The following is a 14,334-nucleotide window of genomic DNA, read 5'->3' on the forward strand; positions in this document are numbered from 1 at the left end:
AGTCTTGATGGGCCAGATGGATGGGCCCGTGGCTGGATTGGTAAAGGGCAGAGAGCTCCAGTCCGACTCAGACGCCAGCAAGGTGGAGATGGAGTACTGGTTTGGGCTGGTATCATCAAAGATGAGCTTGTGGGGCCTTTTTGGGTTGAGGATGGAGTCAAGCTCAACTCCCAGTCCTACTGCCAGTTTCTGTAAGACACCTTCTTCAAGCAGTGGTACAGGAAGAAGTCTGCATCCTTCAAGAAAAACATGATTTTCATGCAGGACAATGCTCCATCACACGCGTCCAAGTACTCCACAGCGTGGCTGGCAAGAAAGGGTATAAAAGAAGAAAATCTAATAACATGGCCTCCTTGTTCACCTGATCTGAACCCCATTGAGAACCTGTGGTCCATCATCAAATGTGAGATTTACAAGGAGGGAAAACAGTACACCTCTCTGAACAGTGTCTGGGAGGCTGTGGTTGCTGCTGCACGCAATGTTGATGGTGAACAGATCAAAACACTGACAGAATCCATGGATGGCAGGCTTTTGAGTGTCCTTGCAATGAAAGGTGGCTATATTGGTCACTAATTTGTTTTTGTTTTGTTTTTGAATGTCAGAAATGTAAATTTGTGAATGTTGAGATGTTATATTGGTTTCACTGGTAAAAATAAATAATTGAACTGGGTATATATTTGTTTTTTGTTAAGTTGCCTAATAATTATGCACAGTAATAGTCACCTGCACACACAGATATCCCCCTAAAATAGCTATAACTAAAAACAAACTAAAAACTACTTCCAAAACTATTCAGCTTTGATATTAATGAGTTTTTTGGGTTCATTGAGAACATGGTTGTTGTTCAATAATAAAATTAATCCTCAAAAATACAACTTGCCTAATAATTCTGCACTCACTGTATTTAGTGGTGGAGATGTGGAAGTCCGGAGGTTTATGGGTTAATAACTTTATTTAGTGACGGCGATGTCGGGGAGCGGCGGAATAGGGGTTAATAGCTTTATTATAGTGGCGGAGATGACGGGGAGCAACGGAATAGGGATTAATAACTTTTTTAGTGGTGGTGATGTCAGGAGCGGCAGATTAGGGGTTAATAACTTTATTTAGGTGTCGCAATGTCAGGGGCAGCAGATTAGGGGTGTTTAGACTTGGGGTTTATGTTAGGGTATTAGATTTAAACAACTTTCTTTTCCACATAGACATCAATGGGGTTGCGTTACAGCGATCGCCATTCCACGCTTCAGGTTTTAGGTTTTTTTCTAACACTCTCTCCCCATTGATGTCTATGGGGGAAAGCGTGCACGAGCATGTCAAAGCAGCCCTTGGATTGTGTGCAGTATGAAGCTTAACGCCACCATATCGCACTCATAAGGAAGTTTTTCAGTAACTCGTAATGGCATTGCTATGGAGGGTGACTCTAGTTGCATTAGTTTCGCACCCTCTTTAGTGCAAAACTCGTAATTTAGGTGAGAGTTATTTATTAATTGTAATTAGACAGTGTTATTATGAGTGTAACTATTTATTTTTATGTGTTTTGTGCAATTTTTTAGTCGTTCATAACAGTGGCTCTTCATAACAGTTAACCAGAGCTATGAAAACACGTGTCGATTTAAATTAATTTGCACTCTAGTGAACGCATTTACTTTCAACTCGTAATACGTGCGATACTTCCGATGCTTGCAAAGAGCCACAATATACCCCTTATAGCTCATTTGCAACAGTTAGCACACCACTCATAATCTAGCCCATAATATTCTCGATATCGCATTTTGGCACGCAAAGTCTAAAATATTTGATTTCAGAGTATTTACAGAAAATGTATACTGACCCCTGATATACATTATCATCATAATTTAATTCAATAACGTGATTTATAGATGTTGTGTAATAATCAAAAAGTTGCAGATTCAAAGAATCTATTTATTTTAATTCCATCAAGTATAGAAATACATCTTCCTCATTACTATATGGGTGAAAAAATGTATCACTAATACTTAAAGCCTGACGTCAGTGCGACACAAATATAATCATTACAGACCTTGTGAAATTCAATAACCAGGTTGTGTCTCAAAGGATGAATACAGGCTGCTTGTTTTGCCGTTGTTTGTGAACAAGGCAGTTACTTTATAAATGAACCAAGTTCAGGAGCAGCAATGCACAACTGGGAGCTTACTGGTCAAAATAATATATATATTGTATCAAAATTTATTTTTGCTGAAATTGTTTAAGGAACATGGAGATCAAAATGAAACTCTTATGATTCAGAACAGGTTCCTTTTATAAAAAAAAAAATCCTTCGATTTTACTATCAAATTAATCTTTTGTTGAAGCTTAGGTCCTTTCCATGAGAGAATACTGAAGTATTTGCATGTTTTGTGCATTATATAACAGCAGCATTGTCTGTCTGCAGAAAACTGATATGAGCTCCCCTCACCAAACCTCTTCACTGGAAGCCATCTGTTTTATTCTTGAAAAAAAAATTATTTTACATTTGAAATTTTTTTTTTCTTGCAAATTAGTGGGTCTGCTATGGGTACCCATTTTGCCCCAAGCCTGTATATGGAAGCATGGAAGAACACCACATCTGGATAAATAATCCATTCCTACTAGCTTTCTGGGTCAGATATATTGATGACATCATCCTCATCTTGACAGGGGAAGAGAGTGAACTATACCAGGTTGTTTCCTATATCATTAACAGCTAATACAATATATCCTTCACTGGAAAAAAATCATATTAACAAAATTGACTTCCTTGGATTGTTTTTTTTTTCATGAGAAAGGAGACATTCTCCCTAGATGTATATGTAGGAACTGTTCCAATTTGGATGATTTTTGATTTGTTCTCTTGGCATCCTTTGTTGAAAAGGATACCTAGGTAGGCACATGAACTGCTGATTGGTGGCTGCACATATGTACTTCATCCTATTGGCTTACTGAGTCTGTTAACTAGCTCCCATTAGTGCATTGCTGCTTCTTCAACAAAAATTATCATGTAAATAAAGCAAATTAGATAATAGAAGTAAATTGGGATGTTGTAAAATTATATTCCCTATCTGAATTATTAAAGAAGACTTTTGGGTTTCATGACCCTTTAAATTGGCTAGGGGCTAAATTTCTTTAATAATTCAGATAAAGAATATAATTTTAAACAACATTCCAATTTACTTCTATTATCTAATTTGCTTTATTTACTTTTCATTTTTTGCCCAAGGATTACATGACTGAACCCATTCAATCACGGCTCAAGTGAAATACGGAGGTGGAACCGCAGCCTCCATTAGGAAGTAGTGTGTAGCCGCCATTGTTCCAATTACCTATGACGAAGAAGGTTATATCTCAAATCCCTTCGAAACGTCAGTTGACTATTCTTAACATTGGCTTATATACACCATTCAGACTATATTTTTACAGGAATATTTAAGCTATCCTTACTTTACTGGACTTAGCCTAAATCCCATGAGACGTGGATACCATGCAGGCATCCCAAATATTTATGCCAGAATTCCATCTATCTGTGTACCTTGAAAATACCTCATTATTTTTTGAGATCTTTAAATGTGAACATTCTGAGTATCCAGGGTTTGGGTGTACTGAATAAACCACAGTATTACACTATTGGTCTGCTCTTCTGTTTCTCTGTGCCTTACATGATTTTGAAGCCCTGCATGTTTCTACCTTGCCAAAAGAGATACTAAAGTTTGCTCTCCAAGAGGCAGAAACAAGGACAGAACCGAATTCAGACCACCACAGAGAAGATTATCAACACGGCTCTCTCTTATTGTGCCATCACAGCTCTCCTTGCACACGCTACATTTACCTCATTGGATTGAAGTAGTTTTTTGTAAGGATACATTTTGCAAATATTTCCAGTTGCATTCTACCAATACATCCATATACTTGGAATTATTGAAGAATATCATATATATTAGAGACATTACTTATTTGGTGTATGATACATAAATAATATATATATATTTATAAACACAAGAGTAGGGATGGCACACAGCTACCTGAAATCTGATTATATACATATTTATAGGACTGCAGGCAGCTGTGTGCCATCCTTACTCTTGTGTTTATATATAAATATATATATATAGGGGTTAAAAATATCACTGCTAGCTTAGTGTTCAGGGTTAAAAGCTACAAGCCCGGCGAAGAGGCAGACAGGAGATTCACATATACAGCCTGCTCCTCCTCCTGGCAGCCTCTGGAGACGTGCCCTGTGCTCCTGAAAGCTTCAGGTCCCCAGAGATCACTGCAAGCTACAGATCCTCCTCCTCTCCCACCTCCCCAGCTTTCTCTTTGTGCGTGTTACTCCTGAATCCCCTATCAGAGAGATCTCATTCTTCTAATTGCACTAAGTATCCACTCTCCTTCTCCCACACCTCAACATCTCCAGCCTGGATTTTTTTTTTCTCTCTAGCTGCAATCTCCTTCTTCGGAGAAGGAAAAGGAGGGGTTGGTGGAAACATCTAATTTCCCCTTTGGAAAGCCCTGGGAATTTTCCAGCTTCATCATTCACTCTACGCTGCTTGAAGAGAGCTATAACATCCACATCCCATTTTTGTGAACTTCTGGCTCCCCCTTGTTTCTTCCTTTAATTTTGCAGAGCTTCCTTTTGCATCCAGTACTCCTTTGGATTTTTTGGATTTTTTTTTCATTGCAGGATTTCACCCTTTCCTTTTTTTTTTTCCTTTTTAATTTTTTTTAACCCACCCCTCCCCCTTGGTGCCCACCGCACTTTGCTATATTGTGCATCATGAGGCTGACGAGGAACAGACAATTTTCACCCCAGGGACTGGAGCAGGAGCTTAACCCACCGGTCAGGAACCCCTTTGTGCATGACCTGCGCTTAACCCCACTGCAAAAAGCCAAAATCATCTTCATGACGTTGACACTATTTCCTATCCGCCTCTTCTTTGTGGCCTTTATGATGCTCCGGGCTTGGCCTTTTGCCTTTGTCGCTGCAATGGGCCGTACTGAGAAACAGCTTGAAATGCCCCTCTCATGGTGGAGAAAGTTATTGGACATTGCTTTAAAAGCAATCATGAGGGCAATGTGGTTTGCTAGTGGATTTCACTGGGTGACGGTGAAAGGAAGGCAGGCTTTACCCACAGAAGCTCCCATTCTGACCCTTGCTCCTCATTCTTCTTACTTTGATGCCATTCCAGTAACTATGACGATGGCTTCTATAGTGATGAAGGCAGAAAGCAAGGATATTCCAGTGTGGGGAACCTTAATCAACTATATTCAGCCGGTGTTTGTATGTCGCTCAGATCAGGATTCACGCAAAAAGACAGTAGAGGAGATCAGGCGACGGGCTCAGTCTAATGGCTTGTTGCCACAGGTAATGATTTTCCCAGAAGGAACCTGCACCAACAGATCTTGCCTCATTACCTTCAAACCTGGAGTATTCATTCCAGGAGTGCCTGTGCAGCCTGTGGTTTTAAGATATCCAAACAAGATGGACACAATAAGGGCCAGGACCGATGGACATTCTTTGGCTTTCTTTGTGCCAGGTTCACAATTATGTGGAAATTGAATTTCTTCCTATTTATACTCCATCTGAAGAAGAGAAGAAAGACCCAGCTCTGTATGCAAACAATGTAAGACGTGTAATGGCCAAAGCTTTGGGCGTATCAGTCACTGACTACACATTTGAAGACTGCCAGCTGGCATTGGCATATGGGCAGCTTCATCTTCCTTCAGACACTTCACTCTTGGAGTTTGCCAGACTTGTAAGAAGTTAGTCTAGGACTAAAACCAGAAAAGCTAGAGAAAGAACTTGATAAATACTGTGAGAGTGCGAAGAAAAGGAAAGGTGAAAAGATCAGCCTCAAAGAGTTTGCTTCATATTTAAATGTTGATGTCACTGATGTATTAGAGGACCTATTTGTATTATTTGATGAGAATGAAAAGGGCACTATTGATCTAAGAGAATACGTCATTGCTTTGTCTGTAGTGTGCAGACCTTCGAAGACATTAGAAACTATTCAACTGGCTTTTAAGATGTACCAATCAGACACATATGAAACGATAGTTGAAGATGATTTAACTGTCATTTTGAAGACTGCATGGGAGTATCAGAACGTAATGTAACAGATCTTTTCAGAGCAATAGATGAGGAAGGAAAAAATAAAATTACATACGATGACTTTGACAGGTTTGCAGCAATGAACCCAAACTTTGCTCAAGATTACCTTTATCCAGATCAGGTGGACTTGGCAAAGCATGTGCATAGCCAAAATGCACCTGCACCTAATAGCATATGTACAGATTTTACACCAGACAACATTGAACAGCTACAGAACAATCCTGAAGAAAAGAAGCTTAACTAACAATGGAATACATTGCCTCTCCTGGCGAGGGGTGCTTGTTTGCAGTACCTCTACTAAGGCTATGAACATTGCTGTTCTCACCTGTTAATTGTAATAAATATATATGTACCTGGCTGTCCTTTACAGACTCATTTCAGATTCCATGTATCATATATTACTCAGTACAAGTTTAAATTGTTGTAAAAATCAGTTTGATCATTCTTTACCTTATTTGTTTTCTAGAAGAAAGTCTAAAATGTTAATTGCATATATAATGCAGGTCAGTTATTGAACAACTATCTGGTCTTCTGGTCTATGTAATGATTAAATACCGTATATGCACCTTTTTATCATATTCACGATCTCATAATGATCAATATGTCTGCCATTATTGTTGTATTAGCTTTAAATTCCAGTTGAATTTTTCTCTTTACCGTATTTGTTTTGCAGTTTTCTGATTGCTCCTCTGTATGGCACTTTGGAAATGTAAATTCTGCATTGAAACACCAAATCTAACCTGTCTCCTGATAAGATCCAACCAACACTCATTTATTTTCATGTGCTATACAGAGTGCATGAGCAACATACAATGTCAGTTTGTTTCTATATTAGTGCACTTAAATGAACTAGTTTACTTAGGGGAACAGTTGTTTTTTCTCTTAATAACTAATGGATACATTTTTTTTGGTGAGCGTTTAGTTTTATTAAATCTACAAAAACAGTACTTTGTCGTATTACACAGGGAGCAGCATTGGTGTCTGTGTGAAATCACATCCTCTTTAGAGAGTTTAAACTGCTTCTCTACACAATACTCTAGTTTGCTATTTTAGGTAAATGGTTTACAAGCCTTTCATTACCTCGAAGTTGTTACGGCAATGAAGCTTAGTTCATTAATAACAATAATGCTCTAATAATTTATTAGGACTTTAAAATCTTCTTGAGAGCAGAAACTGTGTGATCAAATTTGATGGAAAAATTTTTTTGTGAACTAAAATTGCTGTCCCATTTAAAAACTTTACCTAAATAATGTCCTTCTGGGTTTACTCAGCTCTTATTTCTTGATTTGTTTAGCTAATTCAATAATAATAATAATCTATTAAATTGTTGCAAATTGCCGTTGTTAGTTTGCTGAACAAATGTTCAGACGTTATATATGATGTCAATGAAGAAATTGTTTGATCTCAGGTCAATCGTGTGTTTATGATGTACACAGTGTATGCCCAGGTTCCATTTTTGAGGTCTTCATAAGCTGTGCTTTGATACCTCCTATTTCATTGTTACCTTTTTTTAATAAATGTCTCTATGGTTTTCACTGTGGGCATTCAGATGCATACAGTGCCTCCCTTTTCATAAAGTAAGTGCTTAATATGGAAACGTGCAGGACCATATAAGAGAGAGTATTTTTTCTGCAAATCCAACATAAAAAAAACTTCAAATCGCCACGTGAACTTCTGTGGTTATGACAATAAATTCAGCACAAAACAAAAAAAGTGCTCTCTGCTTAATCATGCCAAGGGAAACTGTTGCTTTAATTTTAATTAATTGCAACAAATTTTAAGAAACAATGATGTGCCTCTGTTTGATAGGTCCATTGAAGTCCCCTTGAGTCCTAACAAACGGAACTTCAGATACTATTTGGATACACAAGTCCAAAGCTTATAATCTATAACACCTGTTCTATTTGGATGAGGGACTGAGTACCTGGAAAGAAGGCTCTGTACTGTGTGTATATATAAATATATATTATTAAAAAAAAAAGTTTAATACTGTAAAGGAATGTGACCACTTTTCTTGTGTAAACTACAAATGTGTGTAAACCTGGTATACAGAAAGGGGTGTATAGCAAATACACATCTTATCACTTTCTTAAAACAGTTATATTTATATTGTTTTATTAAATAATTCATTCTCTACTGTAAAACTGAAAGTGTGTTTTAGTAATAGGGTTCTTTGTATCAATGTTAGCATTTATGTCCAAACTGTAGTTCAGACTCTCTAAAAGAAATAAAGTGGGCTTAATATTAACATCAAAATACTGAGTAAAGTGAGTGCACTATATATATATATATATAGCGCACTCACTTTACTCAGTATTTTGATGCCAATTAATCACCTCACATGATAAGGAACCCCTTTCTTGACTGATGGGTCACATATATATATATATATATATATATATATATATATATATATATATATATATATATATATATATATATATATATATATATATATATACTGTATATACAGTACATATATACTATATATATATATATATATATATATATATAATTTATTTATTTTAAATAGACAGTATTTTCTGTTCAGAGAACATCTGTTTGGTAATGATTAGCCAGAATCAAACACATTATATATAATGTATATTGTAAATTAAAACAGTATGAAAAAATATAAGCCAAGCATTACTTTACACTGGTTAGGCAGTTGGATGCAGTCACTGGCAATAGGCCTCACATTTCACTGGAGACATGTAAACTGGTCAGGTAAAATAAAACTCCCCACTGAGAATTAATACTTAAATACAGTTGCATGGTATCATAAATCGTTTACAAGGTAGAGCAATCCTGTAAATTAATAAGTTATTTTCCATGTGGCAAGAAACTGTCTTTTTCATTTAAAGTCATTATTTTGTTCCACATAAATTACTTTTGTTTTATTGTTGACTTTTCCATTTCCACCATGAAGTCTGTGACAGAACATTTTTCAGACTTGCTAAGGTTGAGGTCTGTAAATTATTTTAACACCAGATTGTAACCAGCATGATGCCTTTTTCTGTATACAAATAAAATGTTGTCCCACAAGATTGATGTTACCTATTACTAACATCTCAACAATAACAGTAGGGTTTGAATTTCGCTGAAAAAAAAAAATTATAAAAAAATAATAAGAAGTGTCAGTCATACAAGGACACCAAAATGTATTTTCCACTAGCGTAGACTTTTCTGTTAAAGCGATGGCGTGTATAGCTTATATTGCAGCCACCACCCTGTATACTGGAACCTTAAAAAAATCTGGGGACAAATGTTGTTTGTATAAAAAAAGAAACTGTGAACTAAGAAACGCAAGACAGTTTGTCCCAAATATGACATAAAAACGTATTCCTATTTCTTCTGTTATGTGCGATCAGTCCACGGGTCATCATTACTTCTGGGATATAACTCCTCCCCAACAGGAAATGCAAGAGGATTCACCCAGCAGAGCTGATATAGCTCCTCCCCTCTACGTCAGTCCCAGTCATTCTCTTGCACCCAACGACTAGATAGGATGTGTGAGAGGACTATGGTGATTATACTTAGTTTTTATGACTTCAATCAAAAGTTTGTTATTTTACAATAGCACCGGAGCGTGTTATTACTTCTCTGGCAGAGTTTGAAGAAGAATCTACCAGAGTTTATTACTATGATTTTAACCGGAGTAGTTAAGATCATATTGCTGTTCTCGGCCATCTGAGGGAGGTAAAGGCTTCAGATCAGGGGACAGCGGGCAGATGAATCTGCATTGAGGTATGTAGCAGTTTTTATTTTCTGAATGGAATTGATGAAAAAATCCTGCTATACCGTTATAATGACATGTATGTATACACTTCAGTATTCTGGGAATGGTTTTTCACCGGAACTACTCTGTTAAAGGTCACTAATCCTTTTAATAAATATTGTCATGTTAAACGTTTTTGCTGGAATGTAGAATCGTTTACATTGCTGAGGTACTGAGTAAATAAATGTTTGGGCATTATTTTCCACTTGGCAGTTGTCTGCTTTAAATTGTGACAGTTTCGTTTCTCCTCACTGCTGTGTGTGAGAGGGAGGGGCCGTTTTGGCGCTCTTTTGCTACGCATCAAAAAATTCCAGTCAGCTACTATTATATTTCCTGCATGATCCGGTTCACTGACAGATCTCAGGGGTCTTCAAACTTCTTTGAAGGGAGGTACATTCTCTCAGCAGAGCTGTGAGAATTTTTATTGACTGTGAATAAAAACGTTACTCTATAATTTTTTATGTCAAATTTAGTTATTTACTAATGGGAACAAACCTTTGCTAAAAGTTGTGTTATTTTAAACTTGATGCTATAACTGTTTCAGTTCATTATCTCAACTGTCATTTAATCGTTAAAGTACCTCTTTGAGGCACAGTACGTTTTTGCTAAAAAAGATTATAACCAGGTTGCAAGTTATTGCTAGTGTGTTAAACATGTCTGACTCAGAGAATATCTGTGTCATTTGTTCCAATGCCAAGGTGGAGCCCAATAGAAATTTATGTACTAACTGTATTGATGCTACTTTAAATAAAAGTCAATTTGTACAATGTGAACAAATTTCACCAAACTGCGAGGGAAGAGTTATGCCGACTAACTCGCCTCACGCGGCAGTACCTGCATCTCCCGCCCGGGAGGTGAGTGATATTATGGCGCCTAATACATCTGGGCGGCCATTACAGATAACATTACATGATATGGCTACTGTTATGACTGAAGTTTTGTCTAAATTACCAGAACTAAGAGGCAAGCGTGATCACTCTGGGGTGAGAACAGAGTGCGCTGACAATACTAGGGCCATGTCTGATACTGCGTCACAGCTTGCAGAGCATGAGGACGGAGAGCTTCATTCTGTGGGTGACGGTTCTGATCCAAACAGATTGGATTCAGATATTTCAAATTTTAAATTTAAATTGGAGAACCTCCGTGCATTACTAGGGGAGGTCTTAGCAGCTCTCAATGATTGTAACACCGTTGCAATACCAGAGAAAATGTGTAGGTTGGATAAATACTTTGCGGTACCGGCGAGTACTGACGTTTTTCCTATACCTAAGAGATTAACTGAAATTGTTACTAAGGAGTGGGATAGACCCGGTGTGCCGTTCTCACCCCCTCCAATATTTAGAAAGATGTTTCCAATAGACGCCACTACTCGGGACTTATGGCAAACGGTCCCTAAGGTGGAGGGAGCAGTTTCTACTTTAGCTAAGCGTACCACTATCCCGGTGGAGGATAGCTGTGCTTTTTCAGATCCAATGGATAAAAAATTAGAGGGTTACCTTAAGAAAATGTTTGTTCAACAAGGTTTTATATTGCAACCCCTTGCATGTATCGCGCCGATTACGGCTGCGGCAGCATTTTGGATTGAGTCTCTGGAAGAGAACCTTAGTTCGTCTACGCTAGACGACATTATGGACAGGCTTAGAGTCCTTAAACTAGCCAATTCATTCATTTCGGAGGCCGTAGTACATTTAACTAAACTTACGGCTAAGAACTCTGGATTCGCCATACAGGCACGTAGAGCACTGTGGCTAAAATCCTGGTCAGCTGATGTTACTTCTAAGTCTAAATTACTTAATATACCTTTCAAGGGGCAGTCTTTATTTGGGCCCGGGTTGAAAGAAATTATCGCTGACATTACAGGAGGTAAGGGCCACGCCCTACCTCAAGACAAGGCCAAAGCCAAGGCTAGACAGTCTAATTTTCGTTCCTTTCGGAATTTCAAACCTGGAGCAGCGTCAACCTCCACTGCACCAAAACAGGAAGGAGCTGTTGCTCGTTACAGACAAGGCTGGAAACCTAACCAGTCCTGGAATAAGGGCAAACAGACCAGGAAACCTGCTGCTGCCCCAAAGACAGCATGAACCGAGAGCCCCCGATCCGGGACCGGATCTAGTGGGGGGCAGACTTTCTCTCTTCGCTCAGGCCTGGGCAAGAGATGTTCAGGATCCCTGGGCGCTGGAGATCATATCTCAGGGATACCTTCTAGACTTCAAATTATCTCCCCCAAAAGGGAGATTTCATCTGTCAAGGTTGTCAACAAACCAGATAAAGAAAGAAGCGTTTCTACGCTGTGTACAAGATCTGTTATTAATGGGAGTGATCCATCCAGTTCCGCGGTCGGAACAAGGACAAGGGTTCTACTCAAACCTGTTTGTGGTTCCCAAAAAAGAGGGAACTTTCAGGCCAATCTTAGATTTAAAGATTCTAAACAAATTCCTAAGAGTTCCATCGTTCAAAATGGAAACTATTCGGACAATCTTACCTATGATCCAAAAGGGTCAGTACATGACCACAGTGGATTTAAAAGATGCTTACCTTCACATACCGATTCACAAAGATCATCAACGGTATCTACGGTTTGCCTTCCTAGACAGGCACTACCAGTTTGTAGCTCTTCCATTCGGATTGGCTACGGCCCCAAGAATCTTCACAAAGGTTCTGGGCGCCCTTCTGGCGGTACTAAGACCGCGAGGGATTTCGGTAGCTCCGTACCTAGACGACATTCTAATACAAGCTTCAAGCTTTCAAACTGCCAAGTCTCATACAGAGTTAGTTCTGGCATTTCTAAGGTCGCATGGATGGAAAGTGAACGAAAAGAAAAGTTCTCTTTTTCCTCTCACAAGAGTTCCATTCTTGGGGACTCTTATAGATTCTGTAGAAATGAAGATTTACCTGACAGAAGACAGGTTAACAAGGCTTCAGGATGCATGCCGTGTCCTTCATTCCATTCAACACCCGTCAGTGGCTCAATGCATGGAGGTGATCGGCTTAATGGTAGCGGCAATGGACATAGTACCTTTTGCACGCCTACACCTCAGACCGCTGCAATTGTGCATGCTAAGTCAGTGGAATGGGGATTACTCAGATTTGTCCCCTACCCTGAATCTGAATCAAGAGACCAGAAATTCTCTTCTATGGTGGCTTTATCGGCCACACCTGTCCAGGGGGATGCCATTCAGCAGGCCAGACTGGACAATCGTAACAACAGACGCCAGCCTACTAGGTTGGGGCGCTGTCTGGAATTCTCTGAAGACTCAGGGATTATGGAATCAGGAGGAGAGTCTCCTTCCAATAAACATTCTGGAATTGAGGGCAGTTCTCAATGCCCTTCTAGCTTGGCCCCAATTAACAACTCAGGGGTTCATCAGGTTTCAGTCGGACAATATCACGACTGTAGCTTACATCAACCATCAGGGAGGGACAAGAAGCTCCCTAGCAATGATGGAAGTATCAAAGATAATTCGCTGGGCAGAGTCTCACTCTTGCCACCTGTCAGCAATCCACATCCCGGGAGTGGAGAACTGGGAGGCGGATTTCTTGAGTCGCCAGACTTTTCATCCGGGAGAGTGGGAACTTCATCCGGAGATTTTTGCCCAAATACTTCGACGTTGGGGCAAACCAGAGATAGATCTCATGGCGTCTCGCCAGAACGCCAAACTTCCTCACTACGGGTCCAGATCCAGGGATCCGGAAGCGGTTCTGATAGATGCTTTGACAGCACCTTGGAAATTCGGGATGGCTTATGTGTTTCCACCCTTCCCGCTGCTTCCTCGATTGATTGCGAAAATCAAACAAGAGAGAGCATCTGTGATTCTAATAGCGCCTGCATGGCCACGCAGGACTTGGTATGCAGATCTAGTGGACATGTCATCCTGTCCGCCTTGGTCTCTACCTCTGAGACAGGACCTTCTGATACAGGGTCCATTCAAACATCAAAATCTAACTTCTCTGAAACTGACTGCTTGGAAATTGAACGCTTGATTTTATCAAAGCGTGGTTTTTCTGAGTCGGTTATTGATACCCTGATCCAGGCTAGGAAGCCTGTTACCAGAAAGATTTACCATAAAATATGGCGCAAATACCTATACTGGTGCGAATCCAAACGTTACTCCTGGAGTAAGGTTAGGATCCCTAGGATATTGTCCTTTCTACAAGAAGGTCTAGAAAAGGGTTTATCGGCTAGTTCATTAAAGGGACAGATTTCAGCTCTGTCCATCTTGTTGCACAGGCGTCTGTCAGAAAATCCAGACGTCCAGGCTTTTTGTCAAGCTTTAGCTAGGATCAAGCCTGTGTTTAAAGCCGTTGCTCCGCCATGGAGTTTAAACTTAGTTCTTAACGTTTTACAAGGTGTTCCATTTGAACCCCTTCATTCCATTGATATAAAATTGTTATCGTGGAAAGTTCTATTTTTAATGGCTATTTCCTCGGCTCGAAGAGTCTCTGAGTTATCAGCCCT

At 39.2% G+C, this 14,334-nt stretch overlaps 1 long non-coding RNA gene and 1 pseudogene across 1 annotated transcript in view; both read left to right on the plus strand.

Annotated features, from left to right (window-relative positions):
• The window catches only part of LOC128664075 (uncharacterized), a 115,138-nt gene that overhangs the window by 37,001 nt on the left and 63,803 nt on the right, over positions 1 to 14,334 (plus strand). The window lies entirely within an intron of this gene.
• Positions 4,766 to 6,495, plus strand: LOC128664074 (lysophosphatidylcholine acyltransferase 1-like; annotated as a pseudogene).

Source organism: Bombina bombina, chromosome 6 (genome assembly GCF_027579735.1).
Source record: "Bombina bombina isolate aBomBom1 chromosome 6, aBomBom1.pri, whole genome shotgun sequence".
NCBI lineage: Eukaryota > Metazoa > Chordata > Amphibia > Anura > Bombinatoridae > Bombina > Bombina bombina.